Below are 19407 nucleotides of genomic sequence, written 5' to 3'. Positions count from 1 at the left end.
ATAATTCAGCAGACAAAGCAATACTCATTTTAAAATGAATCCCTGATGTCAGCAATTATTGTGGTATTGAAACAGCCCTTGCTGGTCACTGTAGCCAGAAAAGTGCTATTCAATTATTTCAGGTCATGTCATTCATGGCTTTAGAGGTGATGACTTTAACAGTTGGGATATTGGGAAGCATCTTTGATAAATGCAAGCATTCTGAACTGCCTCAGGTTTTCTCTTAAGTGAATAATTTGACTCCTGTACGCAAAGATTATAAGAAATACTGTTAATACATAAACATGAGAGGCAGCTTGGTACGTAAAGAATAAAATGGCTGACCTTGAAATCAGGATGACCCAGGTTCATGTCCAAACTCTGACACAAACTGGCTATGTAAATTTGGATAAATCTCTTGACTGCTCAATGCCCCAGGCAATTCTAAGGGCTAAACTGTAGAACAGTTACCAATCTGCACTTGTGTGGGGGAGAGAGTCCTAAATAGGGGTGCCCTACATCAATGAAACCATGTCTAGACTATATAAGTGTTATATTATTATTATATATTATTAAACTAATACTTTATATTTTGAATAAGATTATGTTATAAATATGAATAAAAATTATAATATTTAATGATAGTTATATTTCTATTATTATGTATTATATGGATAATATCTACTTCAGACTATGATTTTATTGGTAGAGGGAGTTCCTAGTGAGGACATACCCCCCCCACTACCAATGCTAATTTTTTTATGTAGACAACATACACAAATGCATATATGCACATATATGGATGGATGGATAGAGACAGACAGAAAAAGAACACACGCATGCATTTAAAAGAACAGTCAGTGGTCAGACTATATGGGAAGAATAAGGAAAAAGAAATAAATAGCTCAATATGTAATCTTCTAAAAATTTTTACATTTATTCCTCAATGTTTATGCATATTACCTCTGTCAGGGTTAAAAAACACCTCACATACACACACACACACACACACACACAAACACACACACACAATATGATTCAGATTCTCGTGAAGGGAAAATCTATTGGGATTTCCATAACAAAGATTGATGTTTAATCTCAAACTAGTTACTCTACATGAAGGAATGTGATATCCTATTTCTAAAATCCAATAAATATAGTTGCATGGTATAGTAGTTACAAGGACAGCTAGGTGGCACAGTGGGTAGAGTGCCATACCTGGAGTCAAGAAGACTCATTTTCATGAATTCAAATCAGCCTTCAGAAACTTATTAGCAGTGTGACCCTGGGCAAATCACTTAACCTTGTTTGCCTCAGTTCCTCATGCGCAAAATGAGCTGGAGAAGGAAATGCAAAATCACTCTAGTATCTTTGCCAAGAAAATCCCAAATGGGGTCATAAAGAGTTCAACATAACTGATAGGAATGAAGAAAAACAACATATTGGTTGCAGCAAGAATTGGTTCTTTTCATCCAATTCAATTTAATGAATATTTACTAAGTCCCTACTATGTGCAAGGCTATGTGTGAGAAAAGCTAGGAACTGGGAGATCTGGGTTCTTCTGGTCCCATAACTTCCTTTTATTAGCCATTTGAACATGGTGCAAATTCATTAACTGCTATGCCCTCATCTTTAATGAAGAGGTTGGGCTAGAAGATGCTCACTAAGTTTCATACCAGCTGTAAGAAAAATGTCTTTCACTAGCACAGTTAGACTAATAGCATAGAGTCTAATAGAATAGGGCATTAGAGTTCAAAGGAACCCAGGAATTGAACTAATCCAGAAACTTCATTGAGTTCCAGAAACATGTTTTTCCCAAGGACCTAATGAGTTACTAGTTAGGTTAGAATTAGCACACAAGACTTCTGAGTCCTAGTGTTGGCCTCTTTCTACTACACGATACTTCCTTGTATGACTTTGAAGGTACTGAGAAGACCTCCCTGCTCAAAAACATCTCAGGCACTGAAGACAGTCTTTGGTTCATTTTGTCCCAATGCTAATAATGCCAATAATTAGAAATGTACTTAATGAAATTATCTTAAAATTTAAAAAAAATCCTGAAAACATGTCATTCTTACCATAGTATGAATGAATTTTATCATCCTGCTTTTACTTTAATATCTAAATAATATCTGCTTCATTAAAGAAATTGGAATTCCAAAGAGAATAGAGAGAGAAGTAATTTAGGGGAACAATTCTGGGTGAGGTACAAAGTAGGGTAAAAGATGGTAGCAGGCAGATGGCAGCTTAAGGACATTGGGTAGGAATAATGATGAACGATGTAACAGAAAGTTTAAAAAAAATGGGGGGGGCGGAGATTAAAGATGAAGGAAGGAAGGCCTTAAAGAAGGAAATTCTACCTACCTCAGAGTTTTGCCTACTCCTGGCCCTGGGTAAAGTAATTTAAGATCCTACAGTTTATGCTATTAAGCTACAGGGAACAGGTAAACATATCTAGGACCTAATCTGCCTAAGCATAATGTTTACACCCAGTGCTCCTAGTTTTGCTTGGAAAAGAACATTGGATAGAAAAGGAAATTGCCCTAGCACTACAAGTGAAGGCTCTTCCCTTGCCATCACCCTCTCTTAGGCCTCAAAACCCTGGAGGCATCAGCACACTGCATGCCTTGTACTCACAGAAGGAACATAAGGGATTCTTATCTGATGACACACATTAGATCCCATAAGAATAGCCAAGAAGTCCTCTATATGCCTCTACATTGGCTTGCTTTTGGGGAAGAGGGATATTGCCCTCACAGTATTTCCAAAAAGAAATGTGTGTGCTCAGATATGTAGAAAGGCCAAAAAGTTGTATTTCAAGTCTTCAGACCTCACTTTCTTTAGGCTGACACAATCCTAACCAGGATGATTTACTTCTTAATTTCTTTGCTCCAAATTAGCTGTGAAAGTCATTTGTATATTTTCAACTTTGATCTCCTAAAGTCTGAATCATAGACTATTATGGAGAAGTCGGCAGGCTATGATTCTTTGCATGTGGAGTTAGACAGAGCCTTGCTCAGAAGTAGTTTTATTTATTACTTTATTACCACTTGAGAATAAATTGTACTTTGGATTAAAATGTACTTGAAGGATTTTACAAGGTCAAAAAGGGGGGAAATACCACTTTATAGGAACTGGACACAAAATCCTTCTTTATTCAATGGCTGATATTTTTTGAAAAAAATAAGTATTCTTCTTTTCAGGTTCATAGATAACATGGAAATTCAGAGTGTGCTAATCTAGTGTACAAGTTTAGTATGGAAAATTCACCTATTTATCAAGTTCTCCTTTAGACTTGCTACTCTAGGCCTCAATGAACTAAGGAGCCTTGGGTTTTACTGCTTAAGCCTAGGACTTTTTAAAAATTTAGCAGCAATGACAGACTTCTAGCTTAGAAGCTGCTGTGGTTTGTTGACTGTTACTGATAAGGATGACAGAAAACTAAATGTTCCAAATCAGATTTTTTACATTATATCAATATGAAGGAGTTTCATAACTTGAGATTAGAATCAATTTTAACTTTCATTCTGATGTATTGGTAGTTCTGAAAATCAAACAAGGCAGCTAGCTGTAACTCAAATTAAACATCCCAGAAACCTTAATCATCATACTTGATACCATCACCTGTGTTTGGCAGGTCCCTTTACCTCTCTGTTCATGTCTTAGTTTCCTCATCTATAAAATATGGTGGTTGGACTACATGATTCCTATGGTCATTTCCAGCTCAGATTCCATGATCCTATGAAAGTTTGCCTTATTTTCAACTGGATTATGTAAATCAGTTGTGTCAAACAGGTGCTTGCAAGCCACACGTGGTCCACAACAATCCCAAGGGTGGCCCAAGCCAGATTAAAATGTAATTGGGAAATATTTAACAAACTAAATAAGTCAATATGTAGCCTGCAGGAATTCATATGTACAGTTCAGTGCACCCCCTGCCCCTTTCTACTTGAGCTTGACACCATTGAGGTAAATCATTTAGAGGCTAAAGAAGGAACTGTGTCCTGATCATGTGTTTTTCACTCTTGCTAGGGAAAGAGTTCGTGAAACAGACCAAAAATGGAGAACTCTAATCCTAGAAGTGAAAAAGGAAAAATCCTTAAACCTTTTTAAAAATCTGTTCTTCTCTATTAGTTGTTGCCTTGGCAGCTGTCAACTCTGCAAAGTGCTTTGACGTGGTAGAGTCATGGTGACAGAGGTTAGGACTCTCTTCCCTGGAAGGTAAGGAACAGGTTGTTGAAAGGTGCTGCCCACATCCTTCCCACACACACATCCCTGAATGATTTATTCATGAACTCCTTACTTATTAAACAAGTCCTCCCATCACCTTATCTACCCCTCACAATCTCTAGTTACCTGACAAAAAGGCACCTTGACTCTAAGATACCTAGAGGATAATCTAATCAAATCATTATTTGTGCTCCCAGAATAAAATATAGTCCTTTCAAGTGATCTAATCTAATTAACAGGAGTTAATGAATTAGTTAATTAAACAATGAAAGAAAAACAAAAACAATAAGAGTGAACACTTACTCTGTGCCAGAAACTGTGTCAATTGTAGGGATATAAATAAAAAGACTGTTCTTGCCTCTGAGAAGCTTAGATTCTAATAGGGAAAGATAATACATATAAGTAAATACCAAAAAAAAATGCAAAAGATAGCACAAAGAAGTGTATTAATGTTTGCTAAATGCTAGAACTTTTTTTTGTTTGTTTGTTTGAACCTAGGATTTCACTGCAGCCTGTACCAGCCCCATATATGTACTCAGCTCAACTACACTGAGATCACCAGCTCACCTGTCCTTTGCTGAACTACTAGGCATAAGCAGCCAATTTCTTTAATGAGTTTGAGTCCAAGGAGTTGCCTGGGGCACTGAGAGGGTAATTTGTCCAGAGTCACAGTGCCAACATATGTGAGAGGCTTGAATTGATCCTAGGTGTTCCTAACTTTGAGACCAGCTCTTTAAGCATTATGTAATGTTACCTCTCTGAGACAGTCATTAAGTACTAAAAATCCTGAAAAGAGAAAAATGAAATCTAATTACTTCTAGCAGTAGGCATACTTGTAAGAGGTAGAGTCCTGAGCCTGTAGTCAGAAAACAGCAACTTGGGCTCAATTCCTGCCTTTGTCAGTGGATAGATGAAATTGGTCAAGTTTACCATTCTGAACCTCAGTATCCTCATCTGTAATATGTGTATAATAATAATACTGATCTCATAAAAGGGTATAAAGACAAATGAGATAATGTATTTAAAACATTTTACAAACCTTAAAGAATTACATAAATTTGAGCTAGTTGTAGTGGTAGTAGATTTTATGGTAGTAATGACAGAAAGGGCAGCTAGGTGGCCCAGTGGATAAAGTGCCAACTGGGCCTGGAGTCAAGAAGACTCATTTTCCTGAGTTCAAATCTAGCTTCAGACACTTACTAGCTATGTGACTCTGGGCCAGTCACTCAACCCTATTTGCCTCAGTTTCCTCATCTGTAAAATGAGCTGAAGGAGGAATAGCATATCACTCCAGTATCTTTTTCAAGCAAACCCCAAATGGGGTCATGAAGAATTAGATGTGATGGAAACAAATGAACAACAACCAAATGACAGGAAAAACAAAACAAAACAAAAAAACCCTTGATGCCCTTAACCAATTTATGTCCAAGAAATCAAATGGGAAAATGACTCATGTTCTATAGAAGAAACAATTTAATCAACATTTATCACTTTTCAAATACTCACTAGGAAATATGCTGGATTTTTTTTTCCTTCGAGGTGTTCATAATTAAATCTCTATTGAACTTATATCCCGCCTACATAGGCTGATAAAGGCTGCTTTAGGCTCCAAGACTCAGATAAATAATCTGTGTATTACCTAACTGGGTAGTAGAAGCCCGCACCCCAACAAAGATAATTGCAGTAGAGACATTATCACCTGAAGACTGACTACATTGCAATTAATTCATTGTTTTCCCTTGGAAATTAACATTTTATTCACCTCTGGCTAAAGTTGTATCAAATCATATTTGGTGGGTAGATAAATGTATGCTGTGCCAAATATTTGATATTATGGTTTTAATCATCAGCAAGCATTCATTGGCCTGAAGCCAGCAAAATATTAGGCAGCAGGAGACAAGTAAAATTAGGTTAACTTCCATTTAGTTCCATATGACTTTGTGAAGGGTTGTATTCAGTTTCTTCTGTATTTGTTGATGTTCACATAAAAGGGGTAATTTAATACACCATAATATTCAACATTCCTGAGTGAATCCTGGAATTTAGAGTAGTATAGAATCTCAGAATTGGAATATCTCATCCAACTTGTACTTGTGTATCTTATATCCCTCTACAATATACCCAATATATGGTGGCTCAACTCCCTTTATAGAACGGGAATCTCCTCCCCTCCCAATGAAACACATTCCATTTTTTTAAAAGCTCTGATTGTTAGAAATGAATGTGTGTGTCACTCATGTAGATTATATGTATGTCCACATGGGTTTGTCTAAATGAGGCTCATGGACAGTTGTTGATAGATATTTCAGGAATCTTGCTCACTTTGATTTCTGTCTGGAGCAGAGCAGAAGGGATCATGAGGCTGGTTAATCTGGATTTCTCAGAGAGGAGGTACCAGACTGGAATTATCTTTCTCTGTTAGAGGTAACTAGGTAGTGCAGTAGATGCAGTGCTGAGCCTCATGTTAGGAAGACCTGAGTTAAAATTTCACCTCAGATACTTACCTCTGTAACCCTGGGCAAGTCCTTATTTTCTGTTGCCTGGCACATAGTGGGTACTATATATACATGTTTATTTATTTGCTGCCTCTCCCCTAAATATTGCTGGACTAAGGGAAATCTTTTTTTTTTTGTTAGGTTCAGTCATTATCCTTTAAAGAAGTAGTATTCCGAGCTCATGTTTTAAGGCTTATGCCTTCCCCCTCCCCTCACCAAATATTTTTTACACAAAAGCTATCACAAGTAGTGAAGAACAAGTAATCCTATTTATTAAAACAGCAAACAGAAATCTAAGGTTCTTCCACTGGGAGGGAGTTTTTTGTAAGAGAGACAGACAGACATAGAGACAGGGGCAAAGAGAAACAGAGAAAGACAGAGATAGAGAGACAGAGACAGAGACAGAAAGAGACAGGGAGAGAGACTGAGAGACTGAGCTCCCCCAAGGGGAAAATCCCTAAAATCTCTAGGGAGACAAGTTGGAAATTAGGAACATATTGGAGAGTTGGCTTTCTCCTATATGTGAGCTTTTCAAAGTCTGTTCACTTTTTTCACGAATTTCTCCCCCAAACAGGCCAAAGTATATCTGTCATATTGTGATCAGTTAAGGGAGCCATGTGTTAATAAAGATATTAATAAGTTGGCGACTGTGCAGAGAAATGTGACCTGAATAATTAAGAGACTATCTCTCTCTGGAGGTGGATAATATTTTTTTTTCCATCATGAGTCATTTGGAAAATTGTGTGTCCTCTTTAAAAGCAAGAAGGAAGAAGGTCACCTCTTTTCTCCTGAATTTTCACACAAACTCTGCTTCTTGTGGAGGTAGGCAACATCAAGTCTCATTTTCTCCAAGGAAAGTCTTGCACAAATGGTCTAGATTTGAACCCAGGGTTGCATTGCTTCATATCAAACCCAAATATATCCCTCTTCAACTTCCATTCATTGTTCTAAATTCTTTCCTCTACAGCCAAGAAGAATTAGACTATCACCTCTTCTGCACAATAGATGTTCAAATACTTGCAGACAACTGTTACAACACTACCTCTTTTTCTCCAGGCTAAATCATTCCAGTCTTTTCAAGAAATATTCCTGTGACATGGTTTTTGTTATTGTTCAGTTGTTTTCTGTCCTGTCTGATTCTTATTGACCCTACTTGTTTTTGTTTGTTTGTTTGTTTGCTTTTGTTTTTGGCAAAGATAGTGGGATGGTTTGCCATTTCTTTCTTCAGCTCATTTTACAAATGAGGAAACTGAGGCAAACAAGGGTAAATGATTTGCCCAGAGCCACACAACTAGTAAGTGTCTAAGGCCAGATTTGAACTCAAGAGGGTAAGTCTTCCTGACTTCAGGCCTGGCAAGCATTCAATCCACTGTGCCACCTAGTTGCCCACAACATGGTATAAAGTCTCCTAATTATTCTGATCACATTTCTCTGCACAATCTCCAACTTATTAAAATTTTTATTAGCACAAGGCTCCCTAAACTGATCACAACATGACAGATATACTTTGGCCAGGATGGAATGTTTCTGAGTTATCAATTCCCTTATTCTAATCTAGACCAATGTTACTAAAAACACCAGATTGTTTTTAAAGGGGAATTTTATGTTGTCTGTTATAATGTTATATTATAAAATTAAAAATTCTAAAACAGATTTTTAACCTGGAGTCCATGGACACTCAAGAGTTCCGTGAACTTGACAAGAAAAAAATACACCTCTAACTTCACTAAACTCTAAATAGAATTCAACATTTCCTTCAATTATAAAGTATGCACACACACACACATGCACACACACACAAACACACACACATATTCTGTGAAAAAGTCCATAGATTTTACCAGACTACCAAATGGTTCATGTTACTACTCCTACTCCTACTCCAATTACTACTCCTACTCCTTCTCCTACTACTACCTAACATTTATATAACTTTTACTATGTGCAAGATGCTATGCTAAGTGCTTTACAATTATTATCTCAAGTTTTTCTGTGTCATTTGTGGCTTCTGCAAAATTCCCCCAAAATTTCCATTTAATTGCTTATGCCAACTTGTGATATATGGAAACCACAATGGAAAAGCGCAATGTGGAAGGGATAACTATTTCCATATTAGCAAGAGCACAATAAAAATTTTTTAAAAATTGAAAAAATAATACTTTAATTTGCACTCAAAGTTCACTAGTTTTCTCTCTCTGGATAACATTTTTTTTCATCATGAATCATTTGGAATTGTCAGATCATTGTATTGATCAGAGAGAATGTCTTTCACAGTTGGTCATCATTACAACCTTGCTGTTACTGTGCACAATGATCTCCTAATTCTTCTCACTTCACTTTGTGGGTATACACTATTTTATAGCCCTTTGGGCATGAGTCCAAATTGTTCTCCAGAATGATTGGACCAGTTCATTATACCATCAACAATTCACTAATGTTCCTATTTTTCCTCATTCCCTCCAGCATTTGTCATTTCAGATAGGTTTAAGGTGGTACCGCAGAGTTCTTTTCATTTTCCTTTCTCTAATCAATAGTGATTTTGAACATTTTTTTCTTATGAATTGATTTCTTCTTCTGAAAACTGCCTGTTTATATCCTTTGATCATTTATCAATTGTAGAACAGCTCTGATTTTTATAAATTTGATTTAGTTCCCTATATATTTGAGAAATGACACCCTTTACCAGAGAAACAAGCTATAATTTTTTTCAATATTATTTCACTGTCTATGGTATTTTTTAAGCAAAATTCAAGTTTCCTTGTTTATTTCTTTAATTAGGTCTATTTTTGCTTTTGTTTTGTCTGAGATCATGATTGCCCTTCCTTTTTTTTTTAACTTCAACTGAAACATAATAGATTCTCCTCCAGCCCTTTATTTCAACTCTCTGTGTATCTTTCTGTTTCAAATGTGTCTCTTGTATGCTGTATATAGTTGGATTCTGGCTTCTAATCCATTCTGTTCTCTGCTTTCATTTTCATCGGTTAGCTCACCCCATTCACATTTACAGTTATGATTACTATTTCCCTCTACCCTGTTTTCTTCTATTCATTTTCTCTCTCTTTATCCTAATTCTTTTCAAAAGTCTGTTTTACTTTTGACCACTGCCTCCCTTAATCTATTCTGTCTTTTTTCACACTCCATCCCATATCTCTTATCTCTTTCCTCTCCAATTTCCATATTAGGTAAGTCAAATTTCTATACACAACCAAGTCTCTCTCTCTCTCTCCTTCTCTCTCTCTCTTTCCCCTCCCCTCTCTGTTTTTTGGAGATCATCCCAACATAATTGACTCACATCTCTGTCCTCTTGTATGTAGACTGCTTCTAACTGCCCTAATAATGATAAAGTTCTTAGGAGTTACATGTATCATGTTTTCATATAAAAATGCAAACATTTTTTAACTTTATTGAGTCCCTCATGAATACTCTATCATGTTTACCTTTTTATGTTTCTCTTGAGTCTTCTGTTTGAATGTCAGATTTTCTATTAAGCTCTGGTCTTCTCATCAGAAATGCTCGAAAGTCCTTTATTTCATTAAATATCCACTTTTTTTTCTTTCCTCTGAAGGATTATACTCAGTTTTACTGGGTAAGTTATTCTTGGTTGTAATCTTAGCTCCTTTGCCTTCAGGAATATCACATTCTGCTCCTTTAATAAGGAAGCTACTAAAGCTTGTTCGATCCTGACTGTGACTCCATGACATTTGAATTGTTTCTTTCTGGCTGCTTGCAAGATTTTCTCCTTGACCTGGGAGCTCTGGAACTTGGCTATGGTATTCATAGCAATTTTCATTTGGGAATCTCTTTCAGAAGGTGAGTGGGTGCTTTCTTTCTTTTTCTTTTCCTTTTATTTATTTAATTTAATATTTTCCAATAACGTGAAAAATTTTACCAATCCTTTTTTTAAACTTTGAGTTCTAACTTCCAACTCTCATCTCTCCACACTGCTTGAGAAAGCATGCAATTTGATATTGACTATACATATGAAATCATGCAAAACGTTTTTCCATATTAGCCATGTTACAAATGAAAACACAAACAAAATAAAATAATAAAAATAAAGAGAGTAAAAAAAGGGTGCTTTTTTTTTTACTACATTCAGAGTTCATTCATCCTGTCTCTGAAGGTGGATAACATTTTTCATCATGGGTCCTTTGGAATTGCCTTGGGTCATTTACTTGATCAGAGTAGTTAATCATCTTTATAGTATTGCTATTACTGTGTACAATGTTCTGGTTCTGCTCACTTTATTTTGCATCAGTTCATGTGAGTCTTCCCAGGTTTTTCTGAAACCATCCTGTCCTTCAATTCTTATAGCACAAGAGTATTCTATCACAATCATATACCATGACTTGCTCAGCCATTCCCTGATTGATTCCCTCGATTTCCAATTTTTTGTCATCACAAAAAGAGCTGCCACAAATATTTTTTTTTTGTAAATATAGGTCCTTTTCCCTTTTCTTTGATCTCTTTGGGATAGTAATAAATGTATTTCTGGGTCAAAGGGTGTACACGTTGTCTAACCCTTTGGGCATGGTTCCAAATTGTTTTCCAGAATGGAAACACACACACACACACACACACACACACACACACACACATACACACACACACACACATTTGACAGTTTGATTAGCATGGCACTGAATAAATAAATTGATTTAGGTAGAATTGTTATTTTTATTATATTGGCTCAGCCTGGCCATGAGCAATTAATATTTCTCCAATTGTTTAGATCTGTCTTTATTTCGGTGAAAAGTGTTCTGTAATCCACATAATCCCTGAGTTTGTCTTGGCAGGTAGACTTCCAAGCAATTTACATTGTCTTTATTTTAAATGGAATTTCTCTTTCTATCTCTTCCTGCTGGTTATTGTTGGTAGTATATAAAAATGAGTCAGAGTCTTTCAATTTCCATTTTGCCTTCTAGATCTAAGATATCAGTGCAGTTTTCTTTGATAATTTCTTGAAATATGATGTCTAGGCTCTTTTCTTTTTATCATGGGTTCTAAGTATTTTAATAATTCTTAAATTATCTCTCCTCATTCTATTTTCCACATCATTTTTTTTTGTTGAGATATTTCACAGTTTCTTTGATTTTTTAAATTCTTTTGATCTTATTTTATTGTTTCTTGAAGTCTCATGGAGTCATTACTTTTCATTTACCTAATTATATTTTTTGAGAAATTATTTTTGTCAATGATTATTTTTGTATCTCTTTTTCCATTGTCCAATTCTGCTTTTTAAGGATTTTTTTTTCTTCAGTGATTTTTTGTGCCATCTTTTTTCCATTTAGCTTATTATGCTTTTAAAAAAGTTTTTTTTTTCCCAGTGATTTTTTGTGTGTGCCTTTCTTACCATTAGGCCAATTCTGTTTTTTTAATGTGCGATTTTCTTCAGTATTTTTTTTGCTTCCTTCACCAAGATGTTAATTCTCTTTTAATATTTTCTTGCATCACTCTAATTTCTTTTCTCAATTTTTCTTCTGTCACTTTTATCTTTTTCTTTAACTGTTCCAGAATTCTTGCTGGTCTGAGGTTCAATTAGCATTTTTCTTTGAGACTTTGTTTGTAGCTGTTTTCACATTACTATTTTCTTCTAAGTTTATGTTTTGGTCTTTCCTGCCACCATGGAAGCTTTTTATGATCAAGTTCTTTGTTGTTGTTTTCATTTTTTTGCTCGTTTTCCCAGGTATTTGTTTATTTTGAACTTTATCTTAAAGTTGGACTCTCATCACCTGGGGATAGGGAGACTTCAGGACTTTTTGTGCTACTGTTTTCAGGGCTAGTTCTGGGAGTCTGAAAGTTTTGGGTGCTTTCAAGGTGGTAGTATCCTGGGAGAGGTGTGGTCGCTTCTGTCCTGGTTTGTGCCCTGTTCGTTCCCTGGGAAGGGCTCCTGCTCCACTGAAGCCACAAGCACTAGTTCTCTTCATGACCCTACAACTGTAACCAGGTCTCCTGCTCTCCTGAAGCTACAAGTATTAGCAGTCCTCCCAAGTCCACCCATGCCATCCATTCCCTTACCCTTCCACAGCTGCAAATGAACTATGACCACAGCACCTTCTTCCTTGTGACTGATCCACAAGTGCTTCTCTTTGTCCTGGAACTGCAACCTAGAACTGTTTATGGGCAATAGAATTGCCAATCAATACCAGCTGCACTCAATGTCAGCAAAAGGTACCCTGTAATCTCCTTCTGACCAGATGTCTAATCCCCTTACTATTTCTGGGCTGAGAGCTCCCAAAGCTGATGCTGCTACTGCTGCTATCATAGCTGCCTCCTAGGCCTATCACTGTTGCTTCTGCTATGGTCTGGGCCTGCATCCACCCTAGTTTTACAGACGTCTTCTTTAAACCTCCTAAGTTGTCAGGGTGGAAAAAAAAATGCCTCCCTCTGACTTTTGTTGGCTCTACCTCTCCAAAATTTGATTTGAGGTATTATTTTAAAGTTATTTGGAGGGGAATGTTGGGAAAGTGTAACTGAATCCTGGCCTGTACTCCATCAACTAGGCTCTGTTCCCTATACCTCATCTGAAAGCTACTATTTCAAATACTATGACTAGGTAGATAGATGACACGATATGTAGAGTGCTTATCCTGAAATCAGGAAGAATAGTTATGTGACCCTGGCCAAGGTCCTTACACTCTGTTTAACTCAGTTTCCTCAGGTATAAAATGGGTAATAGTAGCATGCCTTATAGGATGATAGTGATGATCACATGATATAATATTTGTAAAGAGATTGCCATAGTACTTGGCACATAGTAGGTATTTAATAAATGCTTCCTTCCCTTCCCTTTTCCTCTTCTATCACCTGCAAATCTGATGAGCTTTTCCTTTAACCCTTCACTTTTTGACAAAAAATATCACCATAAGGTTAACTACAAACTTCTTGGGTACTTCATTTGCCACCTCTCTCTAAAATTGTATTAAGCTATATTGGGTAAAATAATTTACTTATTTCTGGATCCATCCAAGTTTTATTGACTAGCTCAGATTTTTTTTTCAGCTATCCCCCCCAAAAAAAGTAACCTCTCCACCCCCGACCCTATCCACAAGGACAATATGAGTCATTTTGTAAAATGCTTTCCTAAATTGTGTGTAAGCTTTCTTCTAATGTACCACTCTATTAATACTGTCAAAAAAAACAAAGGAAATGAGATTAGATAGGGTGTGATCTGTTCTTGATGAACCCAGGATGACGGACCCTTTCCAACCTCACTATCTGTCTTTGGATATTTATTAAGAATCTCTTCAAAAGAAATTTCCCATGGATTGAAGTCAAGCTCTCTGACCTGTAAAGTTGCAAATATGGCCTCTTCCAGTTTTGAAAATCAGGATAACATTTCTACTTCTCCACATCTGTGGAATCTCTCCCACTTAAAAATGGTGTACATTCCAGTTGCAAATTCTAAGAGGTTGTTTATATTTTTGTGGACTCATAAATCTTGCAAACTGTTTGTAATGTTGCTTTATTGGTCAAGCTACCATTTCATTCTGGTGCAGATACCTCATTAGTAATATGTTTATTTCATTTGTAAGCATGAATGTGACACTAAAAATCAGAGGAAAGGAAGGTTTCCAAATGGCCACAATAAAAATGACTGAGTACACACAGCAGGGTGAATTACAAGACCATAATCTCAGACTGCTCATGTGCTGCTTTGTGTGGAGTGTGCTTTATAACCTTATGGTCCCTTCCCGTTGTCATAGCAAACTTCCAATTCTCCACAAAATGGAGGAAATTACAGTGTGTGTCAACCTGAGATTCATAAAAAAATTGACTATTAACTCCACAATAGATGCATTTTAGGAAAATGTATTGCTACCCTGTTTGCCAGCATGGTCCATTTTTTCCTTGTGTTTCCTCTTAGATATTACAGGGAACCTTTTTTTCTCTCTAGGGTTTCTTGCCCCAGAAGCCTGTTACTTACTCTAAATTTCCTTTTTCCAACATATTCTCTCACAGAGCAATCTCATCAAAATCTATAACATCAATTATCCTCTTTCTACAGATGACTACAACATCTATATCCCTAGATCCAGCCCCTTTCTTATGTTCTAGTCTTATATCCAACAATATGTTGGACATCTCCACTCACATCTCTCATTGATGTGGCAATTCAACATGTTCCAAACAGAACTTGTATCCATTCTAAAACTTTCCCCTTTCCTAAATTTCCTTTTGATGCTATTTCTACCAGGTAAAATCTGGATTTATTCCTGGCTTTTTCCCTTTCCATTATCTTCATATGATAACATTTGCCAAATTTAGTGAATTCTACCTCTGATTACATAAGGTAGTGCTGCATAATGGGTAAAGAGATGGTCTTGAAGTCAGTGTAACTTGGGTTCAAGTTGTGCTACTGACACATGCTGTGCCCTTAGGCAAATCATTTTTCGTTGCTCTAGACAACTGTATAATAAAATAAGTTGCATAACAGGCAATGGTGGACATTGTACACTCAATAGAACACAAATTTCCTATCCCACCTTTTAATGTCCTCAGCAATTTGGCTCCAAGCTACCTTTCCAGTCTTATTTTATAGTACAATGCTTTATGTACTCCTTAGGCAGTTAGGTGGCACAGTGGATAGTGGATTACATTTGGAATTCATGAAGAGCTGAGTTCAAATTTGGCCTCAGACATTTACTAACTGGGTAACCTTCTCTGAGTCTCGGTTTTCTCATCTATATATTGATGATGATAATAGCACCTGCTTCTTCAGTGTGTTGTAAGAATCAAATAAGATAATATTTCTAAAATACTTTGCAAAATTTAAAATGCTAGAGAAATACTAGTTAATATTACTCTTGATAAATTAGAGTATTTCATGGGTTTTCATTATTTTCTTTATCAAAAAAATAGTTCCTTTGTTTATTTGTTTGTTTTCTATCCATTTATTACTATTGGACTTCTCCACTTTCAAAAGTTCACTCAGGTATCACCTTCTTCATCTTATCTTTCCTAATTCCCCCATCTCAAAGTAAACCCTTACTCCTTGAATCTCTCAGACCACTATATTTGTTGTCTTCTAGACACTAAATCATTTGCTACTAGTCTAATTAGTATACATATTATCCTCATTTTTGATTCAGCTCCATCCTCCACCCCCTGGAGCAAATCACTTTATTTGAATTAGAAGCCATAACTTATGTACCTTTGACTAAGAGTCAGCATCACAATCCTTCATTTTTTAAAATAATTTATTTATTTTTAGTTTTCAACATTCATTTCCATAAGATTTTGAGTTTTGAATTTTCTCCCTCTCCCTCTTCTCTCCCCTCCCTAAGATGGTATGCAATCTGATATAGGCTCTACTTATACATTCATATTGAACATATTTTTACATTTAGTCATGATGTAAAAAAGAATTAGAGTTAACAGGAGGAACCACTTGAAAGAAGAAACAAAACAAACAACAAAAGAAAAGGAGAGCAAATAGTGTGCTTCCATTTATATTCAGACTCCAAAGTTCTTTCTCTGGATGTGAATAACATTTTCTATCATGAGTCTTTTGGAATTGTTTTAGATTCTGGCATTGCTGAAAAGAACTAAGTTTATAAAAATCAGTCACCTCACAACGTGGCTGTTACTGGGTACAATGTCCTCCTGGTTATGCTCATTGCAGTCAACATCAGTTCATATAAGTCTTTCCAGGTTTGCCTGAAGTCTGTCGGCTCATCATTTCACATAGCACAATAGTATTCTGTTACATTCATATACCACAACTTGTTAAGCCATTCCCCAAATGATGGACATCTTCTTAACTTCCAGTTCTTTGACACCACAATAAGAGCTGCTATAAATATTTTTGTACATTTTTATGGTTTTTTTTTCCTGTTTTTATGATATCTCTGGGATACAGACCTAGAAGTGCTATTTCTGGGTCAAAGGATACTCACAATTTTATAGCCCTTTGGATATAGTTCCAAGTTGCTCTCCAGAATGATTGAATCACTTCACAATTCCCCCAACAATGCATTAGTGTTCCAATTTTCCCACATCTCCAACATTTATCATTTTCCTGTTTTGATATGTGAGCCAATCTGATAGATGTTATATAGTACCACAGAGTTATTTTGATTTGCATTTCTCTAATCAACAGTGATTTAGAACATTTTTACATGACTATAGATAGCTTTAATTTCTTCCTCTGAAAATTGCCTGTTCATTTCCTTTGACCATTTATCAATTGGGGAACAACGTTTCATTCTTTTTTCTTTTTCTTTTTCTTTTGTTTTAGTGAGGCAATTCAGAGTCACACAGCTAGGAAGTACTATGTGTCTGAGGCTGGATTTGAACTCAGGTCCTCTTGGCTCCAGGGATGGTGCTCTATCCACTGTGCCACCTAGCTGCCCCTACAACCCTTCATTTTGATGAGACCATCACACAAGCATTTACCTAGTCTCAACATTTTATCTTGGCTCAATAACAGAAATTCACTCCCTTTCAGGTAGTTTCTGAAATAAAAGTTAGTAGTGGTAGTCAAAGAAACAAAGTTATGATGTTCTAAGCCTTCTTTATAATTTTACTTCTAACTGTGGTTCTATGCTAAATGAGCTTGTTATTCCATTGATTTTTTATCTCTTTCTTTTTTTTCATCTTTTTGAAGATTTCAATGAGATAATCCATTTACAAACCTTCTCTGCTTCAGCACCTCCCTCATCCTGAAGTCATCCTGGTTCTAGAAATACTCCAAGAACAACTTTATCTCATTGGGTCAGGAAAATGACAACAATAACCACCACCAACAACAACATAATAATAATCTGCACTCATAGAGTGGTTTTAAAGTTTCCAAAGAATTTTGCAAATACTATTACACAATCTACTCAGCTGGTAGATGCTATTATTATCCCCATTTCACTATGCAGGAAACTGAAATAGACCATGGTTAAGTGACTTGCCCAGGTTCACACAGCTACTCCGTGCCAGGGGCAGCATTTGACCTCAAGATTTCCGTAGATGGCTAGATAGTGCACTGGATAGAGCACTAGTCCTGAAAGTAGGAAGACTGGAGTTTAAATGCAGCCTCAAACATTTACTTATCGTATGACCCCAGACAAGTCACTTTGGTGACTTCAGTTTCAGTTTCCTCAAAGGTAAAATGGGAGTCATGATAGCATCTACCTCTCAGAGTTGTGAGAATCAAATGAAATAACATTTGTAAAGCACTTAACACACTGTCTAACACATAGCAGGCTCCTAATAAATGTTTATTTCCTTCCTTCCTTTCTTCTTGGCTCAAGGTCCAGCACTCTGTTCCACTGTTATCACCTAGATTCCTCTGCCCCACTGTGCCATTTGCTGCTGCTACCTTGGCTAGATTTTCTCAGGCTCTCAATAAGTGATATTAGGCCTTGCAGGTTCTGCTTTATTCTTGCTACTGAAGTCAGCAATAAAGACATGTCCAAAGTGTGCTCAACATCTGAGTCCACTGTAGAGTAGTGGTTGGCAGCAGGTACCCATGATGTCTGGCTCCCGCTTCCCTACAACAACTGTACTCTTTAAGATGGAGTTCTTGAGGGAGAAGAGGGGACTGTCTATGGTGCATCCACTGCTCCTTATTAGATTCTATACTCTATGAGGGCAGAGACCATGATATTTCTCATCTTATATGCCTAGTGACATAATTTATTAAATACATACAATACATATATGTATATATCTATATATGTGAATGTATTTGTGCATATACATATATATATATAATATGTATATACATAAACACTTCTATATGAGGGAATTAAGGATATATATGTGTATGTTCATTATATATAGTATTTATGTGTATATGTATAAGATGTGTGTATATGCATATGTGTGCGCGCACACACGTGTGTGTATATGTATGTTTGCATATATGCATATGTGTGTATATACATATAATGCATATATACATACCCACTTTTATATGAGGGGTTAGAGATATGTATGTGTGTAAACTCTATATACATGTTTACATGTATACATACATATATATATACATATGTATATATACACACCTCTGTATGAGGGAATTAGGAATATATATGTGTATGTTTATTATATATAATATTTATGTGTATATGTGTATGTGTGTACATATATACATATATGTGTGCATGTATAAGTGTGTATATGTGTGTGTATGTATGTATATGTGCATATATATTTGTTATATATTGATTATATTATATATAGTATATGTGTATGTGTGTGTATATATATAATATATGTATATGTATGTGTATATATGTATATATTTGCAAATGTCATTATGATGGTTTCATCAAGTCGTAGAACATTCCTGAGGTATGTAACTGATCAAAAGAGTTTGGTTTGACAAGGAAGACCAAATGGCTGGAGAATATATTTTGCCCTGATTAGAATGTTACAAGTGATAGAAAGTATCCCTCAATAGTGCTATTTATATAGTGAGAACAGATACATACAACCAATTGAACCCACAGTTCAACAGGAGCTGTACATAGTTCAGGCTTGATAGCCTTTGGGAAATTGCAAAGCACGTTTATGACCTTTGTTTCCCATGGAAACCAAAACCCATCTATTTAATATAGACATCTTGCCAGTGTTGCTATATGGCAAAGAGACACAGAATGCAAAGAATTAAAAATTAATATTACATACAGAGCAATGGAGAGACACCTGAGAGGTGGTCCCATCAGCAACATATAACCCAGGAGGAACACAGAAGAAGAAAAAT

The sequence above is a fragment of the Vombatus ursinus genome, unplaced genomic scaffold, assembly GCF_900497805.2.
Source record: "Vombatus ursinus unplaced genomic scaffold, bare-nosed wombat genome assembly UNPS02000577.1, whole genome shotgun sequence".
Lineage (NCBI taxonomy): Eukaryota > Metazoa > Chordata > Mammalia > Diprotodontia > Vombatidae > Vombatus > Vombatus ursinus.
This window is presented reverse-complemented; position numbering follows the sequence as displayed.